Source organism: Lagenorhynchus albirostris, chromosome 2, assembly GCF_949774975.1.
Source record: "Lagenorhynchus albirostris chromosome 2, mLagAlb1.1, whole genome shotgun sequence".
In the NCBI taxonomy this organism is placed as follows: domain Eukaryota; kingdom Metazoa; phylum Chordata; class Mammalia; order Artiodactyla; family Delphinidae; genus Lagenorhynchus; species Lagenorhynchus albirostris.
In genome coordinates this window covers 22882642-22903560 of record NC_083096.1, presented here as the reverse complement: position 1 = coordinate 22903560, position 20919 = coordinate 22882642, and the positions used below count along the sequence as shown (strand labels likewise).

The window sequence follows — 20919 nt, the reverse complement described above, 5'->3', positions numbered from 1 at the left end:
CTGATTTCTGACCCTGTAGATTTGCCTTTGCCAGAATGTCATATAAGTGTAAACAAGTGGAGCTTTTTGTGTCTGGATGTTTTTATTAAACATAATGCATTTGAGACTCATCCTTGTAGACATACAAGTAGTCTATTTCATTGCTGAGAAGTATTCTGTTGTTTATCATTCATCTGTTAGTGACATTTGGGTTTTTCTAATTTTTGGTCATTAGGAATAAAGCTGCTGTAAACATTCATGTATAGGTATCTGTGTGGATATATGTTCTCATTATTCATGGGTTAATATCTAGGCATAGGTTTGCTAAGTTGTTTAGTAAGAATATGTTTAATTTTTTTTTTTCTTAACAAACTGCTTTTCAGAGTAGCTCTGCCATTTTGCATTCCCACCAACACAGTTCTGTCTAGTTGCTTCATATCCTCACCAGCACTTTGTATGTCATTTTAAAATTTTTAGCCGTTTAATAGGTAGTATCTCATTGTGATTTTCATTTGTAGTTCACTAAGGACTAGACGTTGAGCATCTGTTCATGTGCTTATTTGCCATCCATATCTATCATTTGATGAATTATCAGATCTTTTGCTCTTTTTTGACTGGGCTATTTTCTTACTATTTACTTGTAAGAGTTCCCTATATTTCAGGATACAAACCCTTTACAGGAATGTGTTTTGCAAATATTTTCTCTCATATTTTGGCTTGTCTTTTCATTTTCTTAACAGTACCTTTTGATGAGCAGACATTTTAATGTAATGAAGTTTAGTTATCAGCTTTTTTCTTGTATGATTTGTGGTTTCTGTGTCCTAAGAAATCTTGGCCTAACTCAAGGTTTTCTGCTATATTTTCTTCCAGAAGTTTTATAGCTTAGTTTTACATTTTAGTTTTATGATCCATTTCAAGTTGATTTTTGTCTATAATGTGAGGTAACAGTTTTTTTGTCTTTGTACATAAATGTCCACTTATTCTACCACCATTTATTAAAAAGACTCTTTCCTCTTTTGAATTGCCTTGGCACCTTTGTCAAAAATTAGTTGACCATATACAGGCTTCCCCCACTGAAAGTAGAGCATTCCTGTGAAACCTTTCATAAGCCGAAGTGGCATAAAGTGAAAAAGCAGTTATGTTAGGACATATCTTGCTAACATGTACAAAATAAATCGAGGTAAAGTGCAGATGTTCACAGACACAGTTCACAGCTCTGGTGGCTTGATGCTGAGTGTAGTTTCCAAGGAAGGAGCTTGGCAGTGCCACTCTCACTGCTCGAGGTGCACACTGCCTCTATAACGGCTCAGCTCCCTGCAAAACACTCCTTTTAAAAGGAGTAATGGGCTTCCCTGGTGGCGCAGTGGTTGAGAGTCCGCCTGCTGATGCAGGGGACACGGGTTCGCGCCCCGGTCCAGGAAGATCCCACATGCCGCAGAGCGGCTAGGCCCGTGAGCCATGGCTGCTGAGCCTGCGCGTCCGGAGCCTGTGCTCTGCAACGGGAGAGGCCACAACAGTGAGAGGACCGCGTACCGCAAAAAAAAAAAAAATAGTAATAAGAGTAGACATCCTTGCTTTAGTCCATCTTAAAGAGAAGACATTTAGTCTTAACCATTAAGGATGATGATAGCTATCAGTTTTTCTTTATCAAGTTGAGAAAGTCCCCTTCTGTTGGTTTGCTGAGAGGTTTCTTTTGTTGTTTTTTTTTTAAATTTTATTTTTGGCTGCATTGGGTCTTCGTTGCTGTGCTGGGCTTTCTCTAGTTGCTGTGAGCAGGGGCTACTCTTCATTGCGGTGCACAGGCTTCTCATTGCGGTGGCTTCTCTTGTGGAGTCCAGGCTCTAGGCGCCCAGGCTTCTGTAGTTGTGGCACACGGGCTCAGTAGTTGTGGCTCGCGGGCTCTAGAGCGCAGGCTCAGTAGTTGTGACATATGGGCTTAGTTGCTCCACGGCATGTGGGATCTTCCAGGGCCAGGGCTCGAACCCATGTTCCCTGCATTGGCAGGCGGGTTCATAACCACTGCACCACCAGGGAAGTCCGAGAGTTTTTATTATATGTTGAATATTGCCAAATGCTTTTTCTTTGTCTATGGAGATGAGATATACATGACTTTCCTTTATTGGCCTATTGATATATTGAATTATATTGATTGCTTTTCGAATGTTCAGCCAACTTTGCATTTCTGGGATAAACCCTACTTGGTAATGATCATTTTTATCACTGGATTCAATTTTTAATATTATGTCTGTGTTCATGAGGGATGTTGCTATGTAGTTTTGTTTTCTGATAATATTGTTGTCTGGGTTTGGTTTCAGAGTAATGGAGGTCTCATAAAATGAGTTGGGAAGTATACTCTCATCTGTGTTCTGGAAGAGCATGTGTAGGCTTGTTATTATTTCTTCCTTAAACGATGGTGGAATTCTCCAGAGAAGCTATCTCAGCCTGGAATTTTCTTTCTTTTTAGCTGTGAACTTACTTTTTTGATACATACGTAGAGCTATTCAGGTTATCTATTTCTTCTTGAGTGAGCTTTTGGTAGTTTGTCACTTTCAAGGAGTGTGTCCATTTTACCAAACTATCATTTACTGGTATAAATTTATTCATAATATTTCCTATTGTTCACTTAATGTCTGAGGATCTGTATAGAGTTGTCTCCTCTTTCATTCCAGTTGGTCTGTATCTTCTCTCTCTTGATCTGATTGGCTAGTGATTTATTTATCTTTTTAGAGAATCAGCTGTTGGTTTCATTGATTTTTTTTAACATAATTGATTTTACCTCTTACTATTACTTCTTTCCTTTTGCTTGTTTTGGGTTTAATTTGCTCCCACCTCTCCACCCCCAGTTTCTTAAGGTAGCTTACTAGGTTATTAATTGGAGATCTTTCTTTGTCTAATCATTTGAAGCTATGAGTTTCCCTCTAAATGCTGCTTTATCTACATCCCATAAATTTGGTATATTGGTAAATTTGGTATTTTTGCATTTATTTAAAATATTTTCTAATTTTCTTTGTGATTTCTTCTTTGATATATGTTATTTAGAAGTGCATTGTTTCATTTCCAAATATTTGGAAATTTCCCAAATGTTTTCTGTTGTTGATTTCTAATTTAATTCCATGTGGCCAAAGAACATATTTTATATGATTTCAATCCTTTTTAATTTATTGAGACTTGTTTTAGATCCCAGAATAGTCTCTCTTAGTAGATGTTCCACATTCACTGAAATAGTGTGTGTTATCTGCTCTTGGTGGGGAGAATGTTTTGTAAATGTCAAGCATGTCAAGTTGGTTGATAGTAGTATTAAAGTATTCTATATCCTCACTGATTTTATGTATGCCCTATCAATTACCAACAAAGGAGTGTTAAAGTCTTCGACTAAATTCTGAGTTTGTCTACTTTGAATCCTTTTTTTTGGGTCGATTTTTGAATTATGTCTTTTGAAGCTCTATTATTGGGTGTCTGCATTTATGATTGTTATGTCTTGATGGATTGACCTCTTTTTTATTATGTAATGTGTCTCTTCACTCCTAAGGACACTTCCTTGTCCTAAAGTCTGTTTCATCTTGTATTAATATTGCCACTTAAGCTTTCTTTTGGTTAAAATTTACAGGGTATATCTTATTCCATGTTTTTACTTTTAACCTGTCCATGTCTTTATACCTAAAGTGGGTTTCTTGTTGATAGCATATAGTCGGATTTTTTAAGAAAAATCATTTGCTCTTAATGGGAGTGTTTAGACAATTTACATTTAATGTAATTGTTGGTAGATATGCATTTAAATCTATTATACTCTTGCTGTTTTCTCTGTTGCATCTGTTCTTTGGATGACTTTTCCCCTCTTTTACTGCCTTCTTTTGGAATTCTCCTACTGACTTATTCTTTTGTTTTTACTTTTTTTTGGTTTACTTAGTGTTTGTGCTAGAGTTCATAATACATGTCTTTAATGTGTCACAGTCTACCTTCAAATATATTATACCACTTCATGTACAGTATAAAAACATTACAGCAGCATACTTCATGTCCTCCCTAGTGGCTTTAGAATAGATTTTGGCCTGGGCTGTGGAGGAGAGAAGGATTCCTGGGAAGGAGGTGGGTTTTCACATCTGTTCCCCCAGAGCAGCTTATCACTCCTGCATGCATGTGCCGCCAAGGGTGGCTCTCTCCATCCTCCTGGTCTGTACCATTGGAGGCCCAACCCAGAAAAGAGCTTGCAAGTGAGTGTGAGTTCTCCTTTTCTGGTCCTCTCTGCTGTCAAAATTGACACACTAGCCCACACTTGACCTTTAAAAACTTGTTAAAATTTTAGTTCATTTCTTCTTCCTTATCTCCAATGGCGCCCACCTTTTTCTTCCATGATCAGCATAATATGACATGCTCAGTGCATCCCTTTCTCTGCTTGGATGGGTTTATTACCCTTTAGAATTCAGTTTATTTGGTTCCTTTGTAATAGCTCTGAGATGGGCCCAAGGAAAGTTATGATTTTTGAATATTACTCGGTTTTTCTTCCATTGTTAATGTATTTCTACATCTTAAGAATGGTGAACCTACAAAATATATTTTTAAAATACCTTTTTTCGTGATTTGTTGCTAATTGTTTTGCATATTTATCTTGTATCCAGGAGTCTTTTTTTTTTAATATTTATGTATTTATTTGGTTGCACTAGGTCTTTGTTGCAGCCGGTGGGCTCCTTAGTTGTGGCATGCGAACTCTTAGTTGCGGCACACATGTGGGATCTAGTTCCCTGACCAGGAATCAAACCTGGGCCCCGTGCATTGGAAGCACAGAGTCTTAACCACTGCGCCACCGGGGAAGTCCCCAGGAGTCTTTTAGAATAAGTTATTCTACCTTGAAAAGATTTCACATTTTTTCTCTCCAGCCTTAGAACAAGATTATTTGATACTGGTATTGACACATGACAGTTGTACCAATCTGGTGACAGATTGGTTTTTTATTTATTTTTATTTTAGTAAAATATATATAACATCATATTAACCATTTTTAAGTGTACACTTCAGTGGCATTAAGTATATTCATGTGTTGTGCAAAATCACCAATATCTCTAGAAATTTTTCATTATCCCAAATTGAAACTCTGTCCCCATTAAACAGTAACTCTCCCTTACCCTCTGCCCCAGCCCCTGGTAATCACTATTCTACCTTTCTTTCTCTATGAATTTGACTCCTCTGTATACTTCGTATAATTGGAATCATGCAATATTTGTTCTCTTTGTTTCTGGTTTATTTCAGTTAGCATAATGTCTTCAAGGTTTACCCATGTTTAGCATATGTCAGAATTTCATTCCTTTTTAAAGCTGAATCTTATTCCATTGTATATCTGAGTATACCACATTTTGTTTATCCATTCATCCGTTGATGGACATTTGGGTTGTTTCCACATCTTGGCTGTTGTGAACAATGCTATGAACATGGGTGTGCAAATATCTCTTCAAGACCCTACTTTGCAACTCTTTGGGGTATATACCCAGAAGTGGAGTAGCTGGATCTATTTTTCATTTTTTGAGGAACATCTGTACTGTTTTCTACAGTGCCACCATTTTACTCTCCCACCAGAATGCGATGTACAAGAGTTCCAGTTTCTCTCCAATGCCTGTTTTATATATTTATGAAACAGCCATCCCAATTGGTGTGAAGTGGTATCTCACTGTGGTTTTGATTTGTATTTCCCTAATGATTAGTGATGTTGAGCATCTTTTTTTTTTAAGCATCTTTTCACATGCCTGTTAGCTACTTGTATGTCTTCTTTGGAGAAATGTCTATTCACGTCCTTTGCCCATTTTTTAAACTGGGTAGTTTGGTTTTTTGTTGTTGAGTTGTAGACGTTCTTCATATATTCTGGGTATCAATCCTTTAACAGATAAATGGTTTGCAAATATTTTCTCCAGTTCTTTGGGTTGGACATATTGATTTTGTGAAGGCTTTTTGCTTTCTTGCCTGTGGCATAAGCAAGATTGCTGAACCTTTTTTTTTTTTTTTTTTTTTTTTTTTTTGCGGTACGCGGGCCTCTCACTGTTGTGGCCTCTCCTGTTGCGGAGCACCGGCTCCGGACACGCATGCTCAGCGGCCACGGCTCACGGGCCCAGCCGCTCCGCGGCGTGTGGGAGCTTCCCAGACCGGGGCACGAACCCGTGTCCCCTGCATCGGCAGGCGGACTCTCAACCACTGTGCCACCAGGGAAGCCCGAATCTTTTAAACAGTAAGTGCAGTGGGGATAGAGAACAGATAACACTCTCCACATCCATCCACTGGGCTTCAGGATTATATTGAGAACTAGCTTCAGAGTCCAAGGTCTAATGAGGACAGATTTGTCACAGCCAGCTGGTGACTATACTTTGAGCTGTGCATGCAGTAAGCCTCTCCTCTGTGGTCTCAAAGACCTTTATTTGGCTACTCTTCCGGAGTCTTCTGTCTGCCTTTTTTTTGTTTGTTTTAAAGGCCCTTTTCTCAGCGATTTGTGAGGAGACTGAAAGGTTTTGAGAGGTTTCTGCCTGTATCGTCCCCCCACAGTGATTGTCAGGAACTCCTTCGACTTCAGCCGTTTCCAAATAAGGCAACCAGCAACAGCCTGGAGCCTCAATTAATTGTCTCTGGGGACAGCTGCCTGTCCCCAGAAACCTTTTGCCATGAACTGGCTGTGAAAGGGGAACAGAATCTTTCCTGGAACATTTAGCTCTTTAATATAATTAAATCCCTTAAAGAATTAAAACTTTTGTGGCCAACACTGTCTTTATGTTCCATTTATTAATATCCTGTGAATACTATTTCTGCCTAAGGGATTTTATACCTGTGTAGCATCTTGGGGAAGTCTTTATATTACACAACAAAGCACTGAGTACACATACAGACAGGCAATCCATGGGGATCACAGAAAATGAAAGCGAAGATTTTTGTTTCTTCTGGACTAAAATAGGTGTACCACAGAATCTCTGTAATGCTTTCTGGCTTCACGTACTAGCTGCCAGTATCTGAACAGGCTGCCTCCCTCTTTTCTCAGTTTCCCGGTCTTTCCAAGACAGCCCTACCCCCCTACCCTGCCCCCAGTGTGTAGGGCACACACGTGCTGCCACCAACTGTGAGGTTAACAGATGCAGCTTTTCCGGGCTGACTTGTATTTCTTATCTGTGAAATGGGAGGTTTGGACCAGATGAACTGATCTCTGAAATGTTTTGTGACAGAATTTCTTCCCTCCTGGGCAATTCTTTCATGCTGAGAGCAGACATATTTCCTCCTGGTATCCCTACTACGACGATCTCCGTCCTGGCCAGAAAGAGCCCCAAATTCTGGAGACAAATTTAAAGGAAGAATGAGTGGCTAAAGCCAAGCTCCAGACTTAACAACAGTCCCCAGAGAGGGAGTGGCCACTGCTGGTGGAGGCCTGCTGCCAGGTCAGGGCAGCATGATGGGGGTCAGAGCCACCAGACTGCGTCCCTGTGGCTGTCCCGAGGGTTGCTGACTCACGGAAATGTCTCAGGCTCAAAGCCTCAGAATCCAGGGAGTCTGCAGCTCTCTAGTTCCACTGCCTTTTAACAATAAGTTAAAAAAAAGGAAACGGCGCACCTACATAAAAGCATATAATCATTTGCAGCAGAACCAAAACTAGATTTGGAGCTACCCAGTCATCTTACTTGGAAACTGCTTTTTAATATTCTTGGTTTCTCCAGTCATTTTGCGAGAGGCCTTGGTATGGATGCTTCAGTGGGACTGTACTACTTTATTTCACCTGTGAATGTAGACCCATGACACTCCCCCCCCCATCTTTTCTTTTCGGATAGTTTTTGTTTGTTTCTTTGTTTGTTTTTGCGGTACTCGGGCCTCTCACTGTTGCAGCCTCTCCTGCTGCGGAGCACAGGCTCCGGACGTGCAGGCTCAGCGGCCATGGCTCACGGGCCCAGCCGATCCGTGGCACGTGGGATCCTCCTGGACCGGGACACGAACCCGCGTCCCCTGCATCGGCAGGCGGACTCTCAACCACTGCGCCACCAGGGAAGCCCTGGACAGTTTTTTGGGGGGCTTTTATGGAAGAATTTTCTTCTATCCAGCGGGTTTTATTGTTAAAGCCAGCTCTCGTAGAGCCATACTGCTAACCAAAGTAATGACAAGACTTGCCTCCATAAAATGAGGGTTTGGAGGAGGAGGAAAGCAAAACCCTCGAATCTGTTCCTGCACTTGGGCTGACTAGTGCTTCTGGAGAGAAAGTCTCCTCCCTCTCAAGGGTGTTGGTCCAGGTCACGTGGCCTCAGGGCCCCTCCACTTCTTTGCACGACCCGCCCTTGCTTCCCCTACAGCAATGATTATGGCCCTGCCGCTGCCCCTCGACCCCCAACTCCAGCAAGTGAGCTCGCTTCCCGCCAACAAGTGAGAAGCCCCTTCATCTCCGCTCTGCATCACCTCACGTTGCTGCCTTGCTTCCCACCGATCCCATTCCACCCCCTGTCCCCCGGGGCCTCCCTGCATCATTTAGGTTCTCTTCTGGCCTGGCCGCCTTTCTCTTCCCCTGTAGGCATGCTCACATTCCATCTCAAAAGGAAAAAGACTCGTGTCCCCTGAGCCGTCAGGGGACTTTTGCCCAGTCTCCCTTCCATCACAGGCACAGCTACTCAGGAAGAAGTCCCAGGCTCCTCGTGTCTACAACGCCTGGCTAGCTTCTGCCCCCACCAGAGTCACCAACAATCTCAGTGGTTAGCCACTGACACCTCTGCAACCCGGACTGCTTGGCAACATTGACCCTGTTTACTACTTCCTTCTTGAAATCCTTTGCTCCACTGGCCTCCAGCGTCCTCTCTCGACTTCCTTCTGAGCCTCTGGGCACTTTCATCCTCGCCTTAGCCTCCGCTTCCTCCCGTATGTCTCCTGAAAGCCAATGTTCCAGGATTCTGGCCACAGCCCTCCTTCCCCACACACCAGGAGAGGCACCCAACGAAACAGGAGCCCCTCCTGCAGGGCTTTCTTAGGTTAATGAGGGCCTGTGTGTAGTAAACAATGTTAGCAGTTTAGAGAATCGGAGGGCACAGGGACACTGGAAACCTGTATGCGAGATGTGGACTCATCGCCCTGCTCTCGGCTCTCACCCTGTTCTCAAATGACTGACCAAAGCTAACGCTGCCCCTCTGCTCTGGACGGCCTACCCCCTCCTCTAGCCCCCACCAGCTCCTGACTTCACTGCCAAAGTGGCGTAGGAGTAGGGGTTCCCCAAAAGGAGTGTCCTCTCCACAGAGCAGGCCGTGGAGCAGACTTGGGCACCGGGAGAGGAGAGAGGTGCTGGGGGCCTGGTGGGGAGGGCCGTGCGGAGGAGACTGGCGCGGAGAGCAGGCTGTCAGAGTCTCACTCCTCCTCTACCTGACCCTTGTCACTAGGTGCTGTCTTCAGGTCAAGGGAGGTCACCAGGCTGCCCGAATGCCAGGGCTCAGAGGCAGTTTGCAGCAGGGCCCTATAGCATTAACAGTTCATGGAACAGATGCTTCTTGAGCACCTATTCTCCCGGCGCCAGACGCCGGTGATACTGGGCCATCGAGCCCAGCAAGGGCCCTGCTGTCAGCTGACATCCTGTCGGGCAGAGACAGACCAAGGAAGCAAGGAAACAAGATAATGTCAGATAATGAAAGAGCGACAAAGAAAGTAGAAGAAGGTGATGGGATACTGAGGCTGGGGCCACTAATCTAGCTTGGCGGGGGGGTGTCAAGAAGGCTTCTCTGAGGGGATATTTTGTCTGAGGCCTGAGTGGTAAGTTAGCCCATGCAGATAGAGGGGTGTTAAACCAAGGTGTGATATGATCTGGTTTATATTTTGAAAAGATTTCTCTGGTTGCCATATTGAGAGTGCAGAAGCCAGAGCAGAGGCTGGCCGACCAGTTAGGAGGCAGTGGTCCAGGTGAAGCGCTGGTGGCTTGAACCGTGGTGGTGCGGTGGAGATGGGAGGGTTGAGTTCAGGATAGGTTTTGGAGTCAGAGCTGGCAGGTGACAGGACCTGTTCTGAGTGGCGGTTTGCAGAGGACTGCGGGGCCACGATTCATAGTGAGGGCCACCCCACTGGATGTGCTGGGGCCCTGAACAGTGTTAGCAAGTCCTATGGGATTCCCAGCTGCAAACCACAGTACCCACCCCTTCTGAAAACTAATTAATTTAAAATTAATTAATTTATTTATGGCTGTGTTGCTGCACGCGGGCTTTCTCTAGCTGCCGCAAGCGGGAGCCACTCTTCCTTGCGGTGTGCGGGCTTCTCACTGCGGTGGCTTCTCTTGTTGCGGAGCACGGGCTCTAGGCGCACGGGCTTCAGTAGTTGTGGCTCGTGGGCTTCAGTAGTTGTGGCTCGCGGGCTCTAGAGCACAGGCTCAGTAGTTGTGGCACGTGGGCTGAGTAGTTGTGGCTCACGGGCTCTAGAGCTCAGGCTTAGTAGTAGTGGCACACGGGCCTAGTTGCTTCGCGGCATGTGGGATCTTCCCGGACCAGGGCTCAAACCTGTGTCCCCTGCATTGGCAGGCGGATTCTTAACCCCTGCGCCACCAGGGAAGCCCCACTTAAACTGAGTAGGTTTGGGGTCTTAGTCACATGGGAGAAGGAGGGGGGAGAAGGGTTGAGTGACACTTAGAAACAATGGGCCTGCTACTCCTGTTCAAGGTGGTAAAGGGAGACGCCACAGTTACACGATGCTATCTATCCATGTACCTTCTGGATTCTACTGTGGATGTGTCGGAAACCTTCCCCAAATGTGCCCTCTTCCTCAATCCCCCATGTCAGCAAACTGTGTCCTCTTTAGAGTCTCCCCTCATCAGCCCCCAAGTCCTGTTGGTTCCCACGCCAATGCTCTCCTCCCAGGGCCGGCACCTGTTCTCCCTCCGCCCTTCTCCCGGCCTCTCCATCCACCCATCCACTCTCTGCAGCGCAGCCAGAGAGCTTTCCAAAAGGCAGATCTAATCATGTCCCTCAGCTTAAAACCCTTTGGATCCCCAGAGGATTCTAGATAAAAGGCAAACTATGAAAGCCGGCTAATTACAAAGCTCAGCATCATCGGCTCCACCTCCCCACTTCTCCCCACTTGCCTCCAGGACACACCCCCAGAATTCATCCCAGTTACCCTGCAGGGCCTTTCCTCTGGGGACACTTCTCCTTCCCCTGGCCAACTCCTGGTGACCTTCAGGACTCCGGAACCCCCTCTGCTGCCCCTGTCCTTGCATAGCCTCCTACCATAGCCCAGGCACTGGGACCAAATCGGCTCTTACCCCCGCTCCTCTGCAAACTGGAACCGAGAATCCTGGAGCGCCTTTCATCTGTGTGTCTCATGGTTCCAGCACAGCATCGGGGATCCATCACGGGATGAAGGTCATCCCTTCCCAGGAGGGCAGGAGGCAGGATGGCAATAAGAGAAGAGAGCAAGTCTTTCCAGAAGACTTGACAGACTTGGGACGTCGTGATGGGTTTGTTGGGTGACACTGGGTGGCATGGCTGAGGGGGAGTAGCGCCCAGCAGGGGCCACCTGGCAGGGCTCGCTGCCACCAGCACTCCAGCGCACACGCAGTCACTGGTCCCCAGCCTGTGCCCACAAGCTTCTTTATGAGCATGAATTTGGGCGGGGGACGGTGTTGGCGGACGAAGGGCAGAGGTGGTCCCTCCACCCCCTCAAGCCAGGTTTCCACGCGGCGGCCCAGCCTGCCCTGTGCTCCTGGATCCCCATTCCCACCTACGAGGCCTCTGGGATCGCCCTGATGGCGCCTGGCGGTGGGGAGGGAGGAAGACCCGCGGGTTAGTCGGTGTGTCCACTCTGGTAGGTCTCCTTGTGAGTCGGGGCTGCAGCCGGGGAAGCAAACAGGATCGAGCTCGGCAAGCTTGTTCGCTTGGGGCCCTGAGGCCTCCCCTAGCCCGGCGCTTCCTGCCCCAGGGCCACACTCTCCCTGCCCGGCTCACCTCCTGTTCCTCTCCCCACACCCGCCCCAGGCTCTCCCCAGCATCCCATAGCTCTTCCTGGATTTTCTGAGCTTCACTGCATGAGGGTTGGGTGGGGAGTAGGTACAACCCCATGAGAGGCAAGGGATCCCTGCAGAGTGAGGGAGGATGGTTATAGAAGCCAGTAAAAAAGGAAGTGGAGGGGCTTCCCTGGTGGCGCAGTGGTTGAGAGTCTGCCTGCCGATGCAGGGGACACGGGTTCATGCCCTGGTCCGGGGGGATCCCACATGCCGCGGAGCGGCTGGGCCGGTGAGCCATGGCCGCTGAGCCTGCGCGTCCGGAGCCTGTGCTCCGCAACGGGAGAGGCCACAACAGTAGAGGCCCGCGTACCGCAAAAAAAAAAAAAAAAAAAAAAGGAAGTTGAGGGAAAGATTAGGGGGAGACCGTCCCTCAGTGGAAGCTACCATCTGAAGTTCAAGTGCACCTGACAGAAGAAGAATAATGGCTAATGCTGAGTGTTCATTTGCTTCATAGCAACTATGGTGCTAAGTGCTTTAAGCATGCACTCGTCTACTATCCCCATTTTACAGGGGTGAGCACTGAGCCTAAAGAGGTGAAGTAATTTTCCCAGTATAGACAGCAAATACTTGGCAGAGCTGAGATGCAAATTCAGCCTGTGGTTTCCAGAGTCAGACGCTGCCTGAGGTCAAACCCCAACTCCGACCCCTCCCTCTGTGGAAACTTGGGCAAGTTACTGAAGTCTCTGTACTTCTGTTCCCTCATTTGTAAAATGATGATTACAACCTACCTCAGGTCCCCACTGAGGAATGAAGTTAATACCTGAAAAGTGCTTGGCAGAGGGCCTGGCACGTGATAAGGAATCCACAGATGTGGTTATGATGAGTCATCGTCATTACCGGGCTGCAGCCCTGGAAGTGGCCAGCTCCTGTTCTGCTTGGCTAAGGGGAGCTTAGCTTAGTCACCCTAGTCCAGACACAGAGGGAAACGCCCTGCTAGATTTGCCTTCTTCCTGGAGCCAGAAGATGACACGTGTGTGTTCTTCTTATCCAGTCACTTGTTTGGAGGCTGAGTGGATGTCACTGGATCCTCAGCCCCGGGACCGAGACCTCCCACACTCCTGGTGGGCTCTAGTATCGCTATCAGGACGAGTGTTACTGATTTTCCCTTTTGCTTCAGGCTCCAGTACACTTCAGACCGTACTGAGCCTGTCTTCATTTAAAAATTTGATATTTTGTTCACGATGGATTTTTTTGCATGAATTTTCATTTTTAAAATATTACTTTAAAACATCTATCTTGATAACTGGCTTTACTGGCAACCCCTTAAATTCTGAGCCTGAGCCAATACCTCACTCACCCTCATCCCAGCCCTGGCCCAAAGGGCTGATTGAGTGCCTCACAGTATGGCAGCTGGCTCCCCCGGAGCCAGTGACCCAAGAGTGAGCAAGGAAGAAGCTGCAATACTTCTTAAAGCATAACCTTGGAAGACACTTCATCACTTCTGCAGTATCCTATTCATCACCCAGGTCAGCCCTGTTCAATACAGGAGGGAGTACATAGGTACGTGAACGCCAGGAGACAAGAATCATGGTACCGTCTTGGAGGCTGGCTGCCATACCAGGTCTCCTGCCTAGAGTCTCAGTGGTTGGGAGAGGCCTCCACAGACTGGAACCAAGTCCTCCCTTCTTTACCACATTTCCCTCTCAGACCCTGAGCAGTACCGACCAGGCTGGGCTACTGGGGCCTGCGTAGGATCCTACTCGCTGGTCCAGGGAGAAGCACCTGACCCAATCAGCCCTCCCCCAGAGTGTCTTAATTTGGGAGAGTGAGTCGATCCCCTGGTGGAAGATGTGACCTGTGGGTTATTATGTCCAGCTGGATGGAAAAATTAGCCATGAGAATCAAGGGAATTCATCCCAGGCCTCAGCTCCCACTGTGCATGAGGCCAAATGACATCTTTGCTCTGCTTTGTCCGTTGTCTGGGTTTTAGAACCAGTAATAAATTCCGGCTTCCTCCCAAGTGTACTTGAGTCAGGCTTCTGTCACTTCGTCACCTCTTTGTCGGTGGCCTTCTGTGGAAGATGATGCTAGGGGGTTGCTTCTCGGAGTCTGGCCAACGCTACCTGCATCCAAATCACGTAGGGCTCTTGTCGAGAATGTCGGTGCCTGGGCCCCGTCACAGCCTCTCGGGGGTGGGTCCAGGACTCTGCAGTCTTCACGCTGAAGCTTGGGGCCCTGCAGTAAGGCAGCAGCCGCTTTCGAGCTTTCCTCTGCCTGGGCCTGCAGCTCCTGGTGGCTGGTGCCTACGTGGACTGAGACGCTCAAGATGGGGAGGGCCCACGAGGGGGATGTGGGTTCACAGCGTAGGACCACGTGGGGCGAGGAGCTGTGGGCACCCAGGCTGAGCTGGGGCCAGAGCCTGAGGTAGGAGGGACCAAGACCAAGGAAGGCGGCTGGGAGGGGAGAAGCTTCTCATTCTCGACGGGTGGTCTTGACAAGTCATGTCAACACACAGCCTGCTTCCCTGCTCCCCCCCACCCCGCCCAGTTAAAAGAGGAGGTTGGCCCAATGATGGCAAAGGTCCCCTCTAGCTACAAAACTCAAGGCCCTGGGAGATGGGTGGTTTCCTTTGCAGAGGTTTGTCCTCAGGGTTGCTTCCTGAGGGGTGGGGACCTGCAGGCACCCTCCCTGGTCGAGGGCTGATCTCTGCTGTTTGTTCACTTCGCTCCTCCGCAGGGGCTGAGGCTCCCTCTGGGAAGCAGGTGCCAAGGAGCCTGGGCACTTCCGGGCTTAGCCTTGTTTCCATAGCACCCAGCCACCCTGCCAGGAAGATGTGGGTTTCTCCTGGTTGACACCCAGAGGACCTTGGCCTCCTCCATTTCCTGCCACAGTGCTGGGTCGCGCAGAGGATGAAGTAGTGGGACATGCAGTAACCTGGGATTTGCAGGTCCCGAACTCAGCCTTTCATTCAGGCCAGTCCTTCTGGAAGTTTGGGCTCCAACCAGCAACAGGGAACTTGTTAGAAATGCAAATGATTGGACCCAACTCTAGATCCACTAAATTCTAGGGGTAGGGCCCAGCCATCTGTGTTTTAATAAATCCCTAGGTGTTTCCGATGCACATGAAGGTTTGAGAACCACTGCTTTATCCGTGTGCCTTGGACTCTGCCAGTGTCAGCACTGAATGTCTTGAGTCCCAGAAACCTTTCAGTTTCCGGCAAACCGGGATGGTTGGTCACCCCAGCTTTAGGTCCTTTGTTTCATTTTCTGTTGCTGTGAGACAACACCGCCCCCAGAATAGAGTGACCCAAAACAGTATTATTTTGTTAATGAATCTGCAACTTGGGCAGGGCCAGCCCATCTCTGCTCCACTCTGTGTTAGCTGGGCCGCTCAACGTCTGGGGTTTGCTGCGTCATCAGAAGGTCTGGCTCCTGGGACTTCCCTGGTGGTCCAGTGGTTAAGACTCCGTGCTTCCACTGCAAGGGGGCATAGGTTCGATCCCTGGTCGGGGAACTAAGATTCCACATGCTGCATGGCGCAGCCATAGAAGGAAAAGAAAAAACAAAAAAGTAAAAAGGTCTGGCTCCTGTGCTGAGACTGGAATAGTGAGGCCCTTGGCATCTCTGGCTACACGTGGTCCCTCCAGCCTGGTGGCTTCAGGGTAGATGGCCTTTTACCTGCCGATCAGGGATCCCAGGGGGCATGTCCCAAAAGAGAGAATACAAACGGGAAGCCTGTTGGGCTTCCCTGGTGGTGCAGTAGTTAAGAATCCGCCTGCCAATGCAGAGGACATGGGTTCAAGCCCTGCTCTGGGAAGATCCCACATGCCACGGAGCAACTAAGCCCGTGCGCCACAACTACTGAGCCTACGCACTAGAGCCCGCGAGCCACAACTACTGAAGCCCGCGCACCTAAAGCCCGTGGTCCACAGCAAGAGAAGCCCGCACACCGCAACGAAGAGTAGCCCCCGCTCGCCCCAACTAGAGAAAGCCCGCGCGCAGCAAGAGACCCAACTCAACCAATAAATAAATAATAAAAATTTTTTAAAAACCCCAAAAAAACAAATGGGAAGTCTGTCATCAGAGAACATCACTTCCGAAGCAGTCACAGGCTTCCCAGATTCCAGGGGAGGAAACAGACCCCATGCTCCACGGAGGGTGTGACGTCACCCCTTGTGGCGGGAGATGCTCGTCCGCAGTCAGGAAACCCACTTAGCCACACCTTGTCTCCTGCCCCAGCACAGAAAGTTAAGGGAAGGGAACCCTGATCAGCCAGAGTCCGTTCTTCCTCCCTGCTTCCTTCTTCCGACTCTACAAAGTTCATCACACCTACAGTATGCTAGGAACTGGGGCTGGAGGCTATTGTTTCTCTGCAAATTCATTTACTATTTAAAGAGTCAGGCCTGAGCTCCAGTGCTGGGAACCTGGGGCAGCTTCAGACGCTGGGAGTGGAGCAGCCTGGAGACTGCTAGGGGGGCTGAGCAGCAGGGTGGGCTCCGAACTTAGGGACGGTGAGGGGGTGGGAGAGAGAAGAGGGAGGGAAGGAAGGAGGGAGAGAGATTCTGCTATTGCTGCTACTGCTGCTGCTGCTTTGAAGCTTTTCTGGGCAAATGGCGAATTATCCCACGCAGATGAGGCCTTTAGGTGTTTCAAAGCACCTTCCCTCACGTCATCCTATTTGATTCCAAATGGACCATTAGAGCAGTGGCATAACAAATTGCAATTTGTCCAGTGTCAATTTCCTACCTGGCGGTGAGCTCCTTTGTGGGGCAGGACTGTCTACAGCCACCTCGAACCTTCAGTGGCCAACAGAGAGAATCCTTGTGCCATCCGATCCCATATTTTCTCCAGGAGCTGGGTTCCTCTGCAGGTACTAGCAATGTGGAACACGGGGCTGTATTACTGGAACTCCCATCCCGCCCCGCCCCGTCCCGCCCCCGGCCACTGCAAGCGCGGTCTAAACTTGTATCAACGACAAGAAAGCAGCCCCTCCCCTGGGCTGTCTCGGCCAGTCCCACAGCCTGAATTGCAGCCCTCCGGGCCCGGCTTAAGCTGTGGAACCATTCACGGCTGCCCCGCTCCCCACCGCGCGACCTGCAAGGTGTTTAAGTGAGGCAGCTGGTGCCTTAGGAGAATCTTCACCTGTCTTCCAGGGGCGAAGGGGTCAGGCGCTGGAACCACTTCCCCTGCAGCGACTGGGGCTTCCGAAGCCCAGGCCTCGTCTTACTGGCTTTGGCGCCATCTAGTGGACATGTCTGCCCCCCACCCCCCCACCCCGCCACGGCCCACAGACCTTTCTGTAGCCCAGAAGCAAAACCAGCGACCTACCTGGCCACACGGGTGCCTCTGGACTTTTTGAGTCCCAAATCCACAGGCCAGCCGCTCTCCCACGTGGCTTAGCGTGCAGTGGGGTGCCTGCTGGATGCCAAGTCACACTTCTTCCCCTGAGATGGGCAGGGATTCACACGGAGACTCTCCCCTTCAAATCCCAGCCCTGCACTCAAACGTGTGCACAAAAGTGCTCATAACTAGAGCAGAATGAAACAACCCTAACGTCCATCGAGATGGTGAACACTGTAGGAAAAAGAAATATGAGGGCAGAGGGAAAGGTTAGCAGCTGGCAAGAAAGTGGCATCCTGTCAATCAAGGCTCACCTTCTCCTGTTCCAGAAATTGCCTCAGGGAGAGAAAAGTAAAATAGGAAGAAAACTAACTTTCTTTTCAAAATAGAAAGGGGAGGGAATTCACCAGCGGTGCAGTGGTTAGGACTCAGCACTTTTACTGCCATGGGCCAGGGTTCAATCCCTGGTCGGGGAACTAAGATCCCATAAGCCACGTGGTACAGCCAAAAAAAAAAAAAGCCAAAAACAAAACAAGTAAGATAGGAAGGGAAAATATTTTGAATGAGATTAGCACAAGTAAGAGACTATGCCTGCAATGGGAAATGCTGAAATGAGAAACAAATCAGGTGCTCCTTTCATCCAGCAGCCATCAGGAATTTACTGTTGCAGCTGCAGTAATGGGAAGTTCAAAGATTTCTTTTTTTAATTTTATTTATTTATCTTTTTTTTTTTTTTTGGCTGAGTTGGGTCTTTTGTTGCTGTGCGCTGGCTTTCTCTAGTTGTGGCGAGCGGGGACTAATCTTCGTTGTGGTGCGCGGGCTTCTCATTGCGGTGGCTTCTCTTGTTGCGGGGCACGGGCTCTAGGCGCGTGGGCTTCAGTAATTGTGGCACGTGGGCTCAATAGTTGTGGCTCGTGGGCTCTACAGCGCAGGCTCAGTAGTTGTGGCGCACGGGCTTAGTTGCTCCGCAGCATGTGGGATCTTCCCAGAGCAGGGCTCGAACCTGTGTCCCCTGCATTGGCAGGCGGATTCTTAACCACTGCGCCACCAGGGAAGCCCCAAGTTCAAGATTTTTAATTTCCTTCTTAGGGAGTGATAGAAAAACCAAATGAGAATGCTCATAGCTCTCTCAATCATAACTTCCCACTTTCATCTCCTTCTCCCTTTCTAGCTTCCCATCCAATTGTGTTTAATGTTTAGAAGAAAAGGTAACCACCTTTCGAAGACATCCATGCAGGTACACTCAGGATTGGAGAAGTGTGCTACAAGCTGGCAGGTGGTCCAGCAGGTGCTGGAGGGCATTCCCAAATGCTTTTGGAAAAGCCAATGAACCCCTTTGATCAAGACCTTCTTTGTTTTTGCTTTGGTTTTTGGTTTGAGTTTTAACCCCACCTCGTGGCTTCTGGGACCTCAGTTCCCAGACCAGGGATGGAACCCAGGCCATGGCAGTGAAAGCTCTGAATCCTAACCACTAGACCACCAGGGAACTCCCGATGAAGACTTTGTTTTAATTTTAAAACAAAAATACTGATATTTCATCCTCCCAACTCACGGGGATTTTATGGGGATTCAACCTGAGAGGGATCGAAGCATTTTCAAAGGTGGGGGAATTCCCTGGCAGTCCAGTGGTTAGGACTCTTCACTGTCACTTCTGAGGGCCCGGGTTCGATCCCTGGCTGGGGAACTAAAATCCCATAAGCTGCATGGCACAGCCAAAAACAAAACATAAAAACATTTTCAAAGGTGGGACAGAACTGCAAGAAATAAATGACCCAAACAGGGAAGGGGGAAAGTCACTCTTTTCAGAGCGTGTCGTCCTAGGATGGCTGTTAAGGGGGTAGAATTATAAAAAGCATCAAGGTGAGGACTGGGGCATCGGTCTGGATCTTCTGGTGACTCTCAGTGGCGTCTTAAGCAAGGCCCTTTCAATTCACTGGCTATGTTTTCCGTAACTTTCAGTAAGATCATCTGGTTATAATAGAAAAAAGAGATGGTGAACACTGATTCTATGGAATGTTATGTAGTGGCTAAAAGGAGTATGCAGGACTGGAAACATCTTCAACAAGCATATCACAGATCAACATATACAACACAATTCCAGTTACAAAAAGAGACCAACCGAAACCTGACCTACGGTTTACACATCAGTTTGAAAATGTATAGGAGGACCGGTCAGGACACACGGCCTGGTGAGGGGGGGATGGGGAAGAGTGAAGGAGGCCTTTCGTTTTACACACCTTTACTGTACATCTTTTTCAGTGTTTAAGAGGTAAATAAACAAACAAAAACCTTCTGTTGCCAGTATCTGAGTCCCTGCTGCTCTCGCAAAAGGAACAGCCGGCTCCCCAGTGGCTCTGCCCGCCTCCCATCAGCATGTCTTTCTCAGCCTCACACCTGGCAATTGAAAACACGCTCTGGCTGTGGCTGCCAGCCCCACCCCACGACATCATCCCCAGCCAGGGGGCAACTTCAGAAGCTTATGTGGTCCGGCTGCTCCTGTTGAAGACCCTTCACAGCTCTCAGTAGCTGTGAACACTTGGTGGGCTGTCAGCGTCCACACCGCCTTCCCACTGGGGGCAATCCGCGTTGTGCAGGGCCTTTCCTCTCACTTCAGAGGCTGAAGGGCTCCAGCTCTCACCTCCCCCTCTCCTGGGCAGCTGGGGTGCAGAGCACAGACCAGGCTTGGACAGTGGGAGCTCCCCCAGGAGCAGAGCCTACAGCTGAGTAATGGCAGCAGGGGCTGAGTCCAGCGGTGCTGCAGCCCAGTGGTGGCATTGGCTAACGAGGCTCCCTCCCTTGGTCCCTCTTTGTTTTCTGAGCCCCGGTCCCCTGACTCCCAGGCAGCTCCTCGAGCTCCTAGTTCCCTCCCTGTAACCCCTTTTGGGAGTCCCTTTCGAGTGTCACAGGTACCTCACTGTGTGAGGGACCCTGATAAGTGTGATAACCTGTGGTCCACGCAGCTGCTGCAGCAAGAAGTTGCATCACGACCCAGACATTTAGAGTCAGCAAATGTGCCATTCTAAAAGGCAGTTTCTACAACCGCAGCAGATGACTCTGCTGGGTTTTCAAGGTATATATGGGGACATGAAGGGCTTGGTGAGCTCCCACTTGGGCCTTTCCTGGCCTGGCAGGGCCTCACCTGGAAAGGCCAACCACGGCCACCACCACTGAGCACCCCTCAGGGAGGAGCTGGAGAGACGAGCAGCCGGATTGGGCAAACATTTGCTGGTGATGTGTCCTCTGTGGGTGCTGCCAAGTCAACTGTCACTTTTACAAGCAGTAAAGCTCCAGCACTCAGAGGGGCCACTTCCCAGGTGCCCTCCTCACCCTCTGAGACCCTCAGACCCATCCCCCGCCCGGCCAACCTTCTCCAACCCAGACGCAACCTGGAGCCCCTCTCCTCCAGGCGGCTCCTGACTGCCCTGCAAAGCCCCTGGGCTGCCAGGCTCAAAACAGTCCCCTCAGATCTTTCCAGTCCTCTCTGCTCAGCCGGAGTTCACGCAGCTCAAGTCCCACCTCCACCCTGCAGCAGACACTTAGACAGTTATTTATGGAGCCCCTACCATGTGCCAGGTTCTGGAGCGTGCCTAACTCGTCCCCCATCTCCCCCGGCTCTGAATCTTCCAGCAGCGCCCGGCTTCTGCACCACCTTCCGCTGCTCCCCGGGAGAGCCCTGTCTATCCAGCTTCT

At 49.0% G+C, this 20919-nt stretch overlaps 1 long non-coding RNA gene across 1 annotated transcript; it reads right to left on the bottom strand.

Annotated features, from left to right (window-relative positions):
* Positions 1-14906: 14906 nt before the first annotated feature.
* LOC132508146 (uncharacterized) lies at positions 14907-20615 on the bottom strand. The gene is made up of 3 exons (XR_009536456.1): positions 17218-20615; positions 16636-16762; positions 14907-15418 (listed from the first exon to the last, which is right to left on the bottom strand). It is a non-coding gene; the product is annotated as an uncharacterized LOC132508146 (long non-coding RNA).
* Positions 20616-20919: the final 304 nt, after the last annotated feature.